Source organism: Dysidea avara, chromosome 15 (genome assembly GCF_963678975.1).
Source record: "Dysidea avara chromosome 15, odDysAvar1.4, whole genome shotgun sequence".
NCBI classification, from domain to species: domain Eukaryota; kingdom Metazoa; phylum Porifera; class Demospongiae; order Dictyoceratida; family Dysideidae; genus Dysidea; species Dysidea avara.
Genome location: NC_089286.1, coordinates 2,758,826 through 2,774,529, shown reverse-complemented (window position 1 = coordinate 2,774,529; position 15,704 = coordinate 2,758,826). Strand labels below are relative to the sequence as shown.

General features: G+C 37.7%; 1 pseudogene; it reads left to right on the top strand.

Moving 5' to 3' along the window:
* The first annotated feature begins 11,033 nt into the window (after positions 1-11,033).
* LOC136245865 (serine/threonine-protein phosphatase 4 catalytic subunit pseudogene) lies at positions 11,034-11,890 on the top strand (annotated as a pseudogene).
* The last annotated feature ends 3,814 nt before the right edge of the window (positions 11,891-15,704 follow it).

Here is a 15,704-nt window from a genome sequence, read left to right as displayed (position 1 = left end):
TTTGGTGTGGCTATTTCCAACGTCACTGTAGTGACTTGTGTAATCTTCACTTACTAATTTGCAAATACAACATCATGGACGACTGTTCTATTAGAGTATATCTATCAACTTTTGTTTTAAATTTGAAAAGTGCTTGGGCATGTTACCATATTTCCTTGGTGCATCTTCAATAACAGCCATACTTCCACAGCCAATTTTGAAAATAAGAGTTGTACTGATAATCGGATCAGTAGAAGCCAATAATTACTGTAGCTGTTTTTACCATAATTGGAAATTGGTTGTTATGGGCTGTGCAGCTGTAGAACCACTGGAGGGGTCGGTGCCAAAGGCTCTGGCATGTACTTAATTAGGTTGTTTGTTTATGTTTTGCGGTAACCACAAATAGAAATAATGACAGTTGGGGCCCTAGCCATGCATTTGTCTGATTAGCAGCTTCGACTTGTGTTGTGTGTACAACTTCATAGCATTAGTTTTACAGCAGCACTTTCTGGCATTGATTAACTACTGGTAAAATAGGGCAAAAAAATACCGGGTATCGGTTTAGCCTAAAAAGTGGGAATCGGTACAAGACTATTTGAAAACAAGGACTTATAAACATCATCAATAGTTTTACAATAGTTGCTGCATTAATTTTTTGAACTAAGATGATAAATAATACCATGTATGGCATGGCGGAAAGAGTTGTATTTAGGTCTAAATATATATATTATGAACTTTTGATGGCGGTAATATAACTTGTATTGGAGTGCTCTATTATAGTATTTATATTTCATATTAATTTCTGTTCCAGTTCTGAACATCGCTCAATTATTTTGCTATGATTCATGTAGAACACTGTTGGTTTTTTTTTATTCAACAAATACTGAAATTTTTAGTAGCTAACCTGTATAGCTAGCATGCATAAGACTTGGACTTAAGTTTGTATGAAACCATACACCTTCAATTGTATCAAGAGTAAATATTATTCGCTTGTGACTGTATTAGCTATTATACTGAAACTTATAACAGAATGCAATAAGCACATTAAATGTATAGTGTTTGTGAGTTGGAATATACTGAGCTATACACACAATATAATGTATAATAGTGAGGTGTACATTACCAGTTAAATTATTTGATGTCACTCTCTTCAGCAGCCATTGGCATTTGTCATTTCAGCCAATTTTCAGGTCAGTTCATAATAAGTGTAGATATCACTCAATTTTTATTACTATTTTATACACAAATAGACACATTGTGATATACAATAGATATCAAACCCACCCATGTTTACTGTTTAATGCTTAGAAACATCCTAGCCTAGTTCAAGTATAGATATTTCACATGGTAGGTCATGTGGAATCACCTTGGAACTGAAAAACTAATTTTGCCGCAGCTGGTGGAGAGGTTGCCAAGGATGACTAGTGGCTGGACTGAACATTTAGACAATCATTGTCAATCATCTTTGATTTACACTGAATGTATTGTGCTTATTATTTGGGGTTGTGCAGTTGTACCCCCTGAGTGTGTTATATCAGCCTTATGCCAGGCTGCCTTCAGTATAAGCTTACACAGCGTAATAAAATCCAAATGAGATCATGTGTTTTTGGTGGCTGTGGAGAAAGTGGGATCTGATTTTATTCCTTTAGGACTTCTAGTTTTAAAGACTTTACACACTGACTGTACCACTCCCCATAGCTGTGTTGCACCTAAACTTGCAAGGAGGCTTATTGCAAGTTAGCCATGAATGGACATTAAGAGTGATGACAATCCCAGCCCGTCTCCCTTAGTTGGCCTTGTATATGCAGTAGCAGTGGTTATGTATAGTGTACTTTGTTCTCTTACTAGCTAGTTTATAATTTGAGAAGGGCGGGGGGCGCCAAACTAATCTACGATACCAGCATAGATTATAATCTATGATACCAGTATGGTTGAGGGTGCGCTTATAATCCAATACATTATTTGTATCTGTATTGCATTTCTGCTGTTGTCTCTTTTGCCAGTATATACCGGTAAAAGGAACCTTTATCATCCATTTAGCAGATTCCGAAGCCCAAGGAAATTATGTGCGCGCTACAAGTAGCTAACCTTATTGCGCATGCGTGCAGTTCTTACAAGAGATGAGGTGAGACGGGAGCAGTTTACTTTATGAACGATACTGTATGTAAGCACGTACTACAGATTTTAGAGGTAAATATTCGTGTGTTCTTGTTACTGTATGGGTTGACTGCGTGTTGGTTGACAGTTTCACCGAGTTGACTCCCTGCTACAGCCCCGAGCTAGTGGTGTAGTCAACGTCATTCGTCCGATATATTACGGGGCAAGAGTTTCGTAAGTTTTCTTTGTATCCAAATCGCCTCTTTTCTACTTTGTGAGAAAGATTAACTTCCTATACTGATTTCGTTAGGCTTCATCTGGCTTTGTATGGAAAAGAGGCGGTATGGGCTGTTTCATGTTGTGTACACTTTTGTATTTGTACATTGTAGTGGATTGGTATTATGTATTTGTTAATGAAGTTGACCATGTTGTTCTCATGGTCATAGTTTGTGTATTGTGTGACTACAGGTGCTACAAGGTGGTTATCACAATGACCAGGTGGGGGGGGGAGGGGGCAGTCTGGCTATATACAATACAAAGGGAGGGCTTTACATAGTCTGTCATTGCTGACTCCACCTTGACACTTCTACCATCCCATAATATGTATTACAGTGGAACCCCTCTAAGATGGGCACCATTGGAGAAATGAAATATTTCCTTTATACAGAGGTGTCCTTATTTAAGGGGTTATCTAAAATTTTTAAAATGATCAGTTATATTGCACAAGACTAGACCAAGTGGTGGAGCAAGATGGGTTATAGTACCATGTGAACCAGATACAACATGATAAGTTTAATAGCAACAGAATTGATGTTACTGAGCATGGGTTGCCTGTGGTGTGTGGCCTCTACTACACTATCCAGACAATTAGACACCACAAAAATTTTATGCATGTTCCCATAGAGACTTGTCCAGATTACTGCATATTTGATCAGTTATCAAGATGGTTGGCTATACAGATTGCGTAGTTTATCAGAGGTGTGTCATCAAATGTCTAGTGATCTTAAAAGAAAGGTTCATCCCCATTCAACCCCAACACCTCAGTATCAATATAAAGTATTCTAAAGTGCAAATTAGTATCAATAATTTATGGCTCCTGGTGCCCTTGTTTCAGTCATGAAGCATGTTGTGTGGCTTTCTAAGCCTTTTCCGCTTTTGTATCGTGATAGGCATTCCTAAATCACAAGTATGAGTTTTTAACATAGCTACTACCAAGAGTTCATAATATAGAAAAGGAAGAGTGTGTCTAAACTCAGTAAAAACCCTGAACAAACACACTGTGTCAAGTAACACCTCAAGATTCTCTCAGAACAAAGGCAATCAACCTCTATCATCAGTAAAGGTGTAAATCACAGCGTGTTTGTACAGGGCATACTGGAGTTAGACACTCTCTTTTCTGTATTATGAACTCTTGCTACTACTTTCAACTCACTGGACATATTTAGTTTTAGTTGGTTTCCCTCTTCCTTCTTGATCATTCTGCAACATAACTTTAGAAGTTTTATAAAGTTAAGTCACACTAATAGCATAATCTCCAGTCAGCAACCTTTCTACCTGTTATGTAATGATAATTGTAGTAAGGGCTATATCATGGAAACTTACCTTCTCAAACCTTTCCATCACATTTCGTTCCAGCTGGTATGCAACATATATACGCTTAACTATACACGCACACACACACGATCATTTGAGACTTACTTTTTCTAGTCTTTCCAAAATTTCTCGCAAAATTTGATCCATCTGACTCTAAAAATTAAAAATTTAGTGCTAGGTAGCTAGTAAGGTAAACGTGAGTACACGTAACAAATGTTAACTGACGTTTGTTGTCAACTCATTACATGATGACAATTCAATCCCAAAAGCCTCGGTGCAATTTTTTTGACACCTTGTCAGTAACATTTGTTACATGTGTTCACTGCCACATGAATTGTTTTCATAGTAAACTATTACATTAACAATCCATAAAGTAAACGTACCTTTTCTAATGACACCATTTGAATCTTTATGATGCTTCGCATTACTCTAATATTTTAAATTCGAATCAATGCCACATAATTCGTATAATTAGAAATTTTTTTTTTTTTTTGTGCTATTTCTACTATTTCCGGGTGGAACAGACCGATTGTAACAAAGGTAACGTGAGTGACAATAACTGAGTTTTGTGTTCTGCTTGCCTTGTGAATGTTCTGCTGCTTGATTGGTGATCGCATCACCACTGCTGTTGGTGGGAGGCTGGCGGCTGGTGCTCTTCGGCAGGTTGGAGTGGCCTTTATTTTGTCATATTTGCATTATTGTGAAATGTCGTGTTATACTTTATCCAATCAGATTTTGTTTATTCTTTTAAAATTTCAAAGTTTTCCATATGCTGTGCATTTTATAACTTCTGGTTGTTTTGCTGTTGCCAAGAAACACTTAAAATCCTGCTGACTATACTTCTGATATTACCTTTATTGCCGTGTCTCATAACACCAGCACCGCACTTTATGTATGAATGGATGAACACAGACACACAGAGTCACACTCACAATTGCGTATGCACACAAACGGTTACACTCATTCGCAGACGCACCCATGCAAGTACACACAGGTGCATGTATGCACAAACACACGCTAGCATAAATGTACGTGAGCACACACCATGTATGGATGCACATCATGTACAGAAACCAGTATTATTCAAATGTTGTTTGTAATAGATAACATTTTTGAATAATTGGGTTTCAGGGGGATAAATATTCATAAAAATTTAAGGGATCTGTATACATGGTACAATTGGTGCATAGTAACAACATATGCAAGACATGGGGGTCACACGTCTATACATAGTTCAAGTCAACAATATATATACACATTACACATATGTCAATAGTCACGTAATGTATGGTAGTCCTTGAAACAGGTGCACACACAATGCTACGTTACAGTCATCACACAAACCTTGTTTCTTCTTTTAGTTCGCTGTGTTGTTGTGTGACAAACGTGGAATCTCTGTTGCATCGTCTGACCTTACCCTGGAGTCTCTGGAACCGGTGATGGAAAATGCCGATCTGATATTTAGATATACAATATTTTGTGTAGTAAACTTTTCAATACACTCTTACCAACAAGACAATTAGGATTGTCCACAGTATTGGGGGATGCTGTCCTCTACAATTGTGTTGAGTACTGCTCAAATATCTGCTCTAAAACATGCTTACGAATATCTGCTCTAAAACATGCTTACGAAACTCGACAAATTGTTATTTCTCAGAACATATGCATTATACAGAGACATATTGACAAGGCGAATAAACAAGTTAATATACCATTTACGGGTTTTACGTGGGCATTCGGTGAGGCTAATTTGCATGTCAATTTTATCCACTCCCCTCATGTGTTTGGAATAGTCAACCACACAGGCAGGCTTGTGTATAAGTTGTCCTGTTGCATGGTGAGTATTTTTTCTGTATCTTATATTTGGCTTATGCACAGTCGTAAGAATGCGTGCATCCCGTCCACTTCATTTGGCCTTCCACTTCATAGCCAAAAGTGCATCATTTTGGTAAGCTTCTATTTGTCCTTTATATATTTTCCTAAAGCATAGCATTTTTGTATACATACAAGATGTGACCTTTACCCAAATATGGTGATAGTAAAGTCCTATCTATAGATCCAGTATAGCCAAACTCCTTCTCAAAGGTAATGTCGCTACTATCACCAGTGTAAACAATAAAATCGAGGATGTAATGGGTTTTACAATCACACAGGACAAATAGTTTGATTCCAAAACGGTGTTTATTGGTATGTATTGCTTAAACAAGAGTATTCCTTTCCATAAAGAAGACTCTCATCAATGCAAAGATTATGTAATGGCACAAACACTTTGGAGAACCGTTTCGTTAAAAATAACTACAGGCCTAATTTTTCTCTGTCTGTCTGTATGCTGAAGCACCTCCAGTGTCGCTTGAGAGATGAAGACATCATTTGATCTGAAGAAAACGTTTCTAGTAAAAATTGCACTGAAAATTGGTGTATGCAATATATCTTGAATGATTTAACAACAATCATCAAAATAACTAATCCAAGGAACCTGTATATATTTAATCATGAGTTGTCCCTAACTCAGCTTTTGCAATGTTTTTGTCTGCTGTAGGACTAACTTAAAAAGCTGGTTTGCAAAGCTATTTGTTTCATACAAACTTCACCTACCAGCTCATGATAAAAAAAAAACAGCTTGAAATAGTGTATTCCCTTTGCATCAACAGGCATTTTAAAATTTCTTGAATACCTGAGTTGCTATCATCAAAATTCTTCAAGGGGAATGAGGGAAAAACCAGTAGCATTTCTCCATTCCGTTTCCGTGGACTTATGAACTTTTAGCTCGTTTAGTGGCTTTCCCACGTGGGCTACTCTCTTCTCTTTAACTCTCATTGTCATTAGTCGAGCTATGTTCACTTCTCTCCTTATTACTATCTGTTTCATTTTCAGCCCAATGTAATCGACCAGAATGGCGAGAAACACCTACACAATCGCTAGAAGGTCCAGGCAGAGAAGGATCAATGATGCCTTCGTTTCCCCTCCCAGATTCATTGCTAACATCGCTATCAGAAAAGTTACCACAAGAACTCACCTGTTCTAACTCAACCTGCATCCATTCCAGTGTAGAGAATCATCAGAATCGTCCATTTCATTGCTAGAATTGGACAGTCATATAAGAACGACCGCCCCACTTAAGCGCTCAAAATCATTTCCAGACACCATTTTTTAGTCTTAACGACTGAACTTAGTTACCCATAAGCACATCTAGTAAGGGGAAAGTTGGATGTAATATTATGGTGGTGCCCTATCAAAAATATTAATTTCAAGTCTTGGCCAGAACTTTCAAAATATCTGCTAGGATATTCAAGATTTTGAATGTCAAGATATGTCTTGCATTTGTCTTGTATAATTTTTACATGATTATGTGCTGGACATCATGCCAAGATATAACTTGCATTCATCTTGCATGGGGACATCATGCCAAGTTATTTCTTGCTACTGTCATGAGTGATATTGCAATATTATGCAAGATTTTTCATGTTTCAGGAGCTAGAGATCGATATTCACTGATTGTCTATGAAGATAGCTAGCTATATAAACAGCAAAAGAAGTTTACTAATTTTGAGACTCATTTTTATAAAGTGTAATTGCTCTTGAAAGGAGTTCCCACTTATAATAATAATTAATTGCAGGTAAGTTTATAAGGCTAACAGCCTGTTACACCTGATCAACAGGTAAAAAAATACAAGTAAACTAATTACGTACACATATACATAGTGTTAGGTGAATGGTGATCAATAAATTTCTTAAAATCATCAACTGACATTGCACAAACTACCTCCTGTGGTAAATTATTCCTCGTTTCCACAACATTATAATTCTAACATTTAAATTTAGTATTTGTAAGCTAGCTGGCTATATACTTCAAATTATGCTTTTGTCAGTTTAAGTGTATCTCAGTGTGTATTAGATACATTTTAGGATATTTATACTATTAAAATAATATTTATGTTGAGCCAAACCAACCTCACCATGCAATATGTTATACACTCATTGATTAAATTAGACTACAAATGCATATATACCACTTTAGCGTGGGCGTTCAAAGGCGCCGCTCGGTGTTTAACTCGCATATTGCCCGGGCAATATCATGGGAAAGCGGTTTGCCATTGACTTTGATACCCAGCCAGTTCAAAGAATCGATGCGCTTTGACTCGTTATATTGAGCGACATAGAGCTTTGTATTGTGGGACTCGGTTTTGTAGAGGTTGCTAAGCTTAGTACATAGGCTAAGATAGAGTAGTTGGTTGTTACTAAAGGATAATGAAGGCACAAAATAATTGTTTGGGCGATTGTGGATGCCTATTTCTACCCACCGCGTATCAGCCTTTGAACAGACCATGGAACAGCAAAGCTACTACTGCTACGTTGAAATAGGTTAGTAACTTACAGTTCTAAGTACTTAACTTAATATAATAACTTAACTTAATATAATAACTTACTTACTGTCCCAATAGCGAAGTTAGTTGGCTTAACTTAGTACAAAAATGATAACAATATAAACTCCATCCCACAATCGCAAGTTTTCTAACATTGCGTGTTGAAGCATAGTAACGTATTAATGACGTTTTGACGTATGGACAACGTTTTGATGGCTATTAGCCCACGCTATTAAAACCACAATCGATCTTCAGATGCTACTGTATAAAACAAATGGGATGAGTTCTCATTAGTTCTTTCACCTATTAGGTGAGTGTGCCCCAAGTGATATATATCACTTGTACCATGGCTGCTTGGGATTTTGCTGACATATACACCCGCAGCCCTCGGGCCTGCGGCCCTCATGCTTTGGGTGTATATATCAGCAAAATCCCTCGCAGCCATGGTATAACTATTACATACATTTTGCAAACACTGTTACAGTGAAGACAGTTTACATTCACTCATCCAAGTATCAAAAATGGATTATGCAACTTTGTGCATCAGGGAGCATGCAACATGCATCCATTTTATCAAGATAATGTATTAAACATTTGTTGAAGTTTCTTATAGCCATGCTTGCTTGATCATTTCTTTGTTATCATGTGCATAGTGTAAAGTGTCATAGTCTACAGTAGATGCACATGGCTAAAACAATACAAAATATCGTCACCAAAATTTAATTTTGTGCATGTTTTAGCAGATGGTGACATGCATGCTGCAAGTAAACGGATGATGATTATATTATGTATCACATCTGATGAAATGATGGATATCAGTGTACACCAAAATCTAGCCATATTGGTATTTCATGGTGTATGCTTATATCTGTTGGATATTGCATGTGTCAAGGATATACATGGCTATACAAGCTGACTGGATCATGTAAACATCCTGCATTGTTACTCAACTGTTGAAGTTGATGTTTTGGGTCCTTTCCAGCCACATTCCATGCATCAAGGCATTTTTAAGAAGTAACTATAGTTTATACAAGATAAATCACTTTCTGCAGCCAGAATTAAGAATCTTCTTAATGTACATGGCCAGAGCTTCAATTTTTGCCTCCCAAAGGATTTTCTTTAGTAGGAACTGTGAGGAGTGGACATGCAGTTAATCCAGAACGACTGTTTATAATAAATTGCAATAAAATTTGCACACACTTTTTCCTTACTGTACATGTCCATTACAGCCTGTAGCCTGTCTGTGGTCACACATTGTCCAAGGACTAGCTCACTTATTTTTGTACATACACTTTACATCTGATGATGGTATTCATGCATTTCACTCTGTTCATTGACAAACCTGTCATGCATACTTGCATACACACTGATGTGATTCGGTACTGATCATTTGTCACTATGATTATACTCAAGGCCATACCAACAATATAAAACTTAATAGGAGTTTAAAAGGAGAAAATTTATAGCTTTGATTTCATACATGCATGCTAAAGAAGAAAGGTGTGTGTAGCACTTTATATATCTACATTAGTTAGAGTAGTTGCAGTAAGTGAAAATACAGCAATATTAGCTATGCACCTATCGATCGCAAGCCCCATCCCCCGCCTGGGGCTTATGTGGCTTGGGATGGGGTTTTGTCAAGTTGCATGTAGCATGCATGTGCTATTCCCCATATGTGGGGCATCGCCTTTGAAGCCAATCCCCATACAAAGCCCTACTTCTCCCATCCATGATCCTGGGACGGGTGCTGGAGATTTGAATACTTTTAAGTATGAGTGAGTGCATTAATACAAGATTTACCCTCTTAATAAGGGTAATGTTTACCATTGCTAGGTTCACTCTTTTGGCAGACAAATCCCCACCATCGCCCCACATATGGCACACACAAAACCAAACAAATCCCGGCCCCCACCATCTCCCCATGTACCCAGGTGGGGGAGCGGGGCTTAATATTGATAGGTAATTGCTGCACATTATCAGATTAAGGCCACTACAATGAGATAACTTGTTTCTCATCAGCTTCTTATAGAATAGCACATGCAGGTGGGCGGGTTATCTCATTATCTCATTACTTCATAACTCATAAATAGCAGAAGTTTAGAGGTAGCTAGCTATTATACACTTGCACAGAACCAACAATAATGATCTTCCTTTTCATTTTTTAAGTGTTTGACAGTGGTCAAGTGATTGGCAGCACTGAGGGTAAAACACCAAATAAACTTCAACTTCTTCAGCACAGCAATAACAAGGTGAGAATTCCACAGAAGCTTGCATTGGGGTTATGTACCACACCCTTAACAAAATGACACATGTTCAACAGCAGCAGTAGCTAGCAGCTGGTAGCAGCTCAGCAGCAGATAGCAGCTGGTGGTAGCTAGCAGCTAGCAGCTCAGTGGTTGTAAATGCTCTAGAAGCATTAGAACCAAAACGGAAATGAAAAAAACTCACGAGTAGTGCCTGCATTTGCAATAATGAGTACGCATGTGCATAAGAAAATTTTGATGCGGGCGGTTGATGATATCTCATTGTAGTGGCCTAACTGTAAGATAGCTATATGGAGGTTTGTGAAGCTATAGACATTTTTAAAACTCCGAGTTGGGCGCCGCTAATCAAACATTAAAAGACGTTTCGGGTCGGGGGCAATGTTTGCGATATAGCGTGGTCCCTTCCTTGAATAAGATTAGGATTCTTGATCACGTGACAATATCGGACTGAAATCAAATTTCAAAGAAAGCGATTGAAAGTGCAAGGCATGCTATACATACAGTAGACTAATGTTGCACACACCGCTCTTTCTTTAAGCGAATGTATTGAACTGCTGCATATACGTTATAACACCTCAAGTAATTAACCGCAGTCGCGGGCATGGATATGCGTGCCCTTAATGGATCATGCGGCTGTAGTATAATAGGTGTCAATTATAATTAAGTTCACAAAATTAAATTATGATATTTTATTTAGCTACAGCTAACTATACCTAGAACACGCAGAGAACTTGTGATGGATATTGGCAAGTGCATCGAAAGGTTGCTAAAGGGATTGCTGATTGATGAAAAGGCTGCCACAATGGTATGCCGCTCAGCAATTGATATATTAGCTGAAGAGCCTCAAGTACTGAAAATCACCCCACCTGTTACAGTATGTGGAGACATCCATGGTCAATTTTATGACTTGAAAATGTTATTTAAAACTGGTGGTGAGATTCCATCAGTAAAATACTTGTTCCTCGGAGATTATGTGGATAGGGGCTATTATAGCATAGAAACATTTCTTTTGTTGCTTAGCTAATCAAGTATTCAGATATGCTCTACTTGATTAGAGGAAACCATGAAATGTGTAAGGTGACGTTGAAATATGGATTCTATGAGGAGTGCATGAGAAAATATGGTTCAGCTAATATATGGCAGCACTTCTCAAAGGTTTTCGACTTTCTAAGCCTAAGCGCAGTGATAGGAGAGAAGATATTTTGCGTACATGGCGGTTTGTCACCACACTTATTTTTGCTAGATAATATTAATGACATCAAAAAAGGCACTAGCAGCACAGCATCTGATCACACCGATCTACTTTGGTCAGACCCCAGTGAATCGAATGGATGGGTAAAAAGCCCAAGAGGTACTGGTTTCCTGTATGGACCTGGTATCATTAATAAGTTTAACCAAGCAAATAACTTGGACTTTATATGCCGGGCGCACCAGCTCTGCATGAGTGGCTACAAATGGAACGGTGATCATACTGTTATCACTGTCTTTTCAGCACCCAATTACTGCTACCGCTGCCAAAACAAAGCTGGTATAATTGAAATAGATGAACAGTTATCACAAATCTTGGACAAGTCTGCATGGCTTCGAAACTAGCTTTAGCTAGCTGGATATTGTTTTGGAAATATTTTTCTGCAGTTTGAACACGGAGAAGATTGTGATCAGTAGGGTAGTGTTTATACTTTTCCCATAAAGTGTGAAGACATTTAATTTGGTGGCGGATATTTGATGTATACCATTTAGGGGGTTGATAGAGGATAGTATGAACATGTGCCATTCCAGTAGTGATACAATCTTTAAGTCCAGATGGACTCATTACCAGGAAGGAGTTCACAGACTGAGAAATCTATGCTTGATAGAAAATTACACAGTTCTATATAGTTTGCTTTAGAATAATCGAATATAACTTGTGGTTTGACCTCCATCTGCGTTACTCTCAATGATGAAGCTAAAGATGTTGGTAGGGCTTTTGCCTCTTCAGGTGAAGCAACACCATTAGAAGTAGAGGCCTCTTGGGGCCCCTTATTAACATTGTATTTTGAGGGAAGGTTGGTGCCCTCAAACCTGGGGGTCGATACCTTCAGCTCCAAGAGAGCATGGAGGCAGAATTTGTCTTCCTCCTTCAGTGATGTAGTTTGATGGGATTCTGGGGGAGGCGAGACTCTGGTATAATGTCCAATTTCATGAGGATTTTGTCATCAAATGTGAAATCTGCTTTGTCAAAAATTGGATGTGCTGGTAGTTGGTATTATAACTGTAAGCCTGTTTATGATGGGACTTGCCTAGCCAAGAGTAACTTGGGAGTCTGGTATAGCAGGAAGCTGTTCCTGTGTGTGAAGAAGAGGAATAAGAACTTCTTTGTGTGTAGAATAGTGTTTATGACGTGTTAGACCACAGCAAGGTGAAATACTCATATTTCATTGGCTACTTACAGATATCTAAATCCTGTAGATCCCTTGTTCATGTCCCTGTCTCTGGGGCGATACAAAACAGCAATTGTGGCCTCCACTATTCCACGGAACGGAACCACCCACTAAAACACAGAACGGAATAAATATCGATACAGAAATCGATATCTCGCAAGAAAAGGATTTAGTGAGTATATAGCGCCGCAGTAACGACCCCAATACCTGTGCGGTTTCACTCATCCATAGCTATATCTATACTGTCACGATAAAGGTCGCCTAAAGCAAGGTATAGTGCTAATATTTATTAGCTATACATCTAAATGACCACCAAGTAGAATTGTTAGTTGTAGGCTTAGCTATGGTTAAACATAATAATTTGGGAATTAATAATTCATTATTAAGTAACACAAATAGCCATTCTTGAAAACAAAAGAAAAACATCACAACATAACTAAACAGCAGCCTCTTCTAGTTTATAGATACACAAGATATAATATATGAAAGTTAATTAAGTTCTACAATTGTCACAGTACCAAAGTGTGTTTGGCTTCCAAGCCTCCTCTTCAGCTTTCACACATATTGTACCATGATACCATGTATTACAATCAGAGCATGATACCATTGGCAAGCCACTTATTTCAGGCATTCTGCATATACAATGGATGTCAATCATTTGAGTATTTACAATTTTCTTTGTCCTAATTCTTCATTTTTTTACAATTGGAAACTGTTCCAGAACTCTTTTTTTCAAAACAGTTCAGAAGATGTGATCTCATTTGTTGCTGATCATAAAACATAGATTCAGGTTGTTTGCCATTACATAGTGTTGTTGCAAATGTTATTGCAAAAAGATCACAGTCATCAGGGCCACTTTGACGTTGAGCATCTATGAAGTAAACTTTCAACTCATTGTATTGCGTGTTCATTATGCAGGCTATCTGTTGTTCTGAGCTAGGTGATAGGTCATGGGATAGACTATCATACGCATTCACAGTAGCTGCATTGGATGAATTAGATATTGCAAGCCAATGGTTCCTTGACTGGTCATGAATTATTTGAATAAATGATCTTTGAACAGCAAATGACATATAGTATACACACATCCTACACTTTGAAATCCAGAAACTGAAAATTGTCTTGACAATAGATGCTGTGATGCATCGATGGTAGAAGAGTTAAACCAAGACCTTTTACTCCATAATATTTCTTTATCAGATCTGAGTAACCCCAAAGATTCTATCCAATACTTGGTTCCTTCAGTTGAATCAACACAGTCTTCTATGGTAACCACATCCTGTTCATATCTGGGTATAGTGTTGGTAGTCAAAGTACTTTGGTTCTTTTCTCGTAAAGTCTTTGCTAATTTAAATGCGGCATTATTTTTACATCCTGGCTCATATACACAATTTACTGATGTCTCCTTCTGCCTGCTATTAAGGGATTCATGAAGTTTAAGTGCTTGTATGAACATTTTAGCATCAGTTTCTGAATACAGGGCACAATTTCGTACTTGTAATTGAAGAATCTGGATTATTGTGGTAGTGGTCCTTCACTGCTTTAGTTATTATCATGCCACATTGTTTAATAGGAAAGTTGTATATTCCACTGCTAATAGCAGGGATACTGATCAAAGTGTACCCCTCTGCTGCCTTCATACTGTTGGTGCATACCTGGTAAAGTAGTGGCTCTTCTTCAAATTTCCCACCTCCAAACAGGACCAACAGCGTGAACCAATGCTTTACAATTTAACTTTCCAACTACTGTTGTCAGCCGCACATCTCCCTCTTGAATTTGTCTATATTGATTCACATATTCATCAGAAGCTTTTTGGATTACATTACCTCCGTTGTCTGCTATGACCTTTGCAAGCCCTCCCTTGTGTTGTAGAGCACCATTAGCAACGTTAACTAGAACATCACTTCCGTAAAGTTTGGTGATGTCACCGATATAAATTTCTATTTTCTGTGTGTATGAAATTTGAGCAGCATACAACAGTGTTGGCTCTTGAGAAAACTTCACTCAGTTTGGTTAATCCTATAACAAGCAAAGCAATACTACAAGCATCATGTGGTAGTCATTATGGGGCACTAACAAGGACTTTAGAATATAATGTTACCCTCACATTTAAAACTTCAAATTGAGCCTATTTAAAAGCTAAACTGTCTGCAACAGTGGTCACAGCATGCACAGTACATGATCTGGAACAGATTAACATGCACTATACACCTCGGTTTATTTAGTTCATTAATCTGCCAACATGTGACAGGTGCAGTTCATACAAATTAAGGCAGCGTAGTCACTGGTAAAGATTTAAGTTGCAGGTAGTGCAAAAATACTTACCATCCTTGTCAACAGGAGGATGAGATGTATCACCAAAATCATATCCATTCATATCATCAAGATCATAATTTAAGCCAGGGTCTTCATCATCCGATAGGCTTGTGGCTAATGAATAACAAATTTGCTAATAAATACAAACATTTCTTAACGAACGAATAACGAATATTTGTACTATTTGTTTCAGCCTTAAATAGAATTCCTTGGTGAAATTGCATGCACTATATAACTACTGCAAAAGGCAGTTTAAAATTTTCAAAAAGTAAGTTATTTATAGATTATTTATTTAGTAAATTTTAATACTTACCAGCTATACCATCCTTATCAATAGGAGGCTGAGATGTACAGGTATCATCAAAATCATATCCATTTATATCACCAAGACCACGACTTAAGCCAGGGTCTTCATCGTCTGATAGGTTTGTGCCTATTTTCTCAATTCAAAGCACTTATTACTCACATAATAGGTGTGTACCTGGTAGACTTGCACTCAGGAACACTTGTTCATTATCCTGCGATCCATTAGTAGTGACTTGTATGTATACGTAATTGATTAAAATGACAACATGTAGCTGAAATAGAGAACATCACACAAGCACATATACGTACAACTACACTGCAATAGGTAAAAGTTTTAACAAAGGTTTAAGTTTTGCATTAAGAAA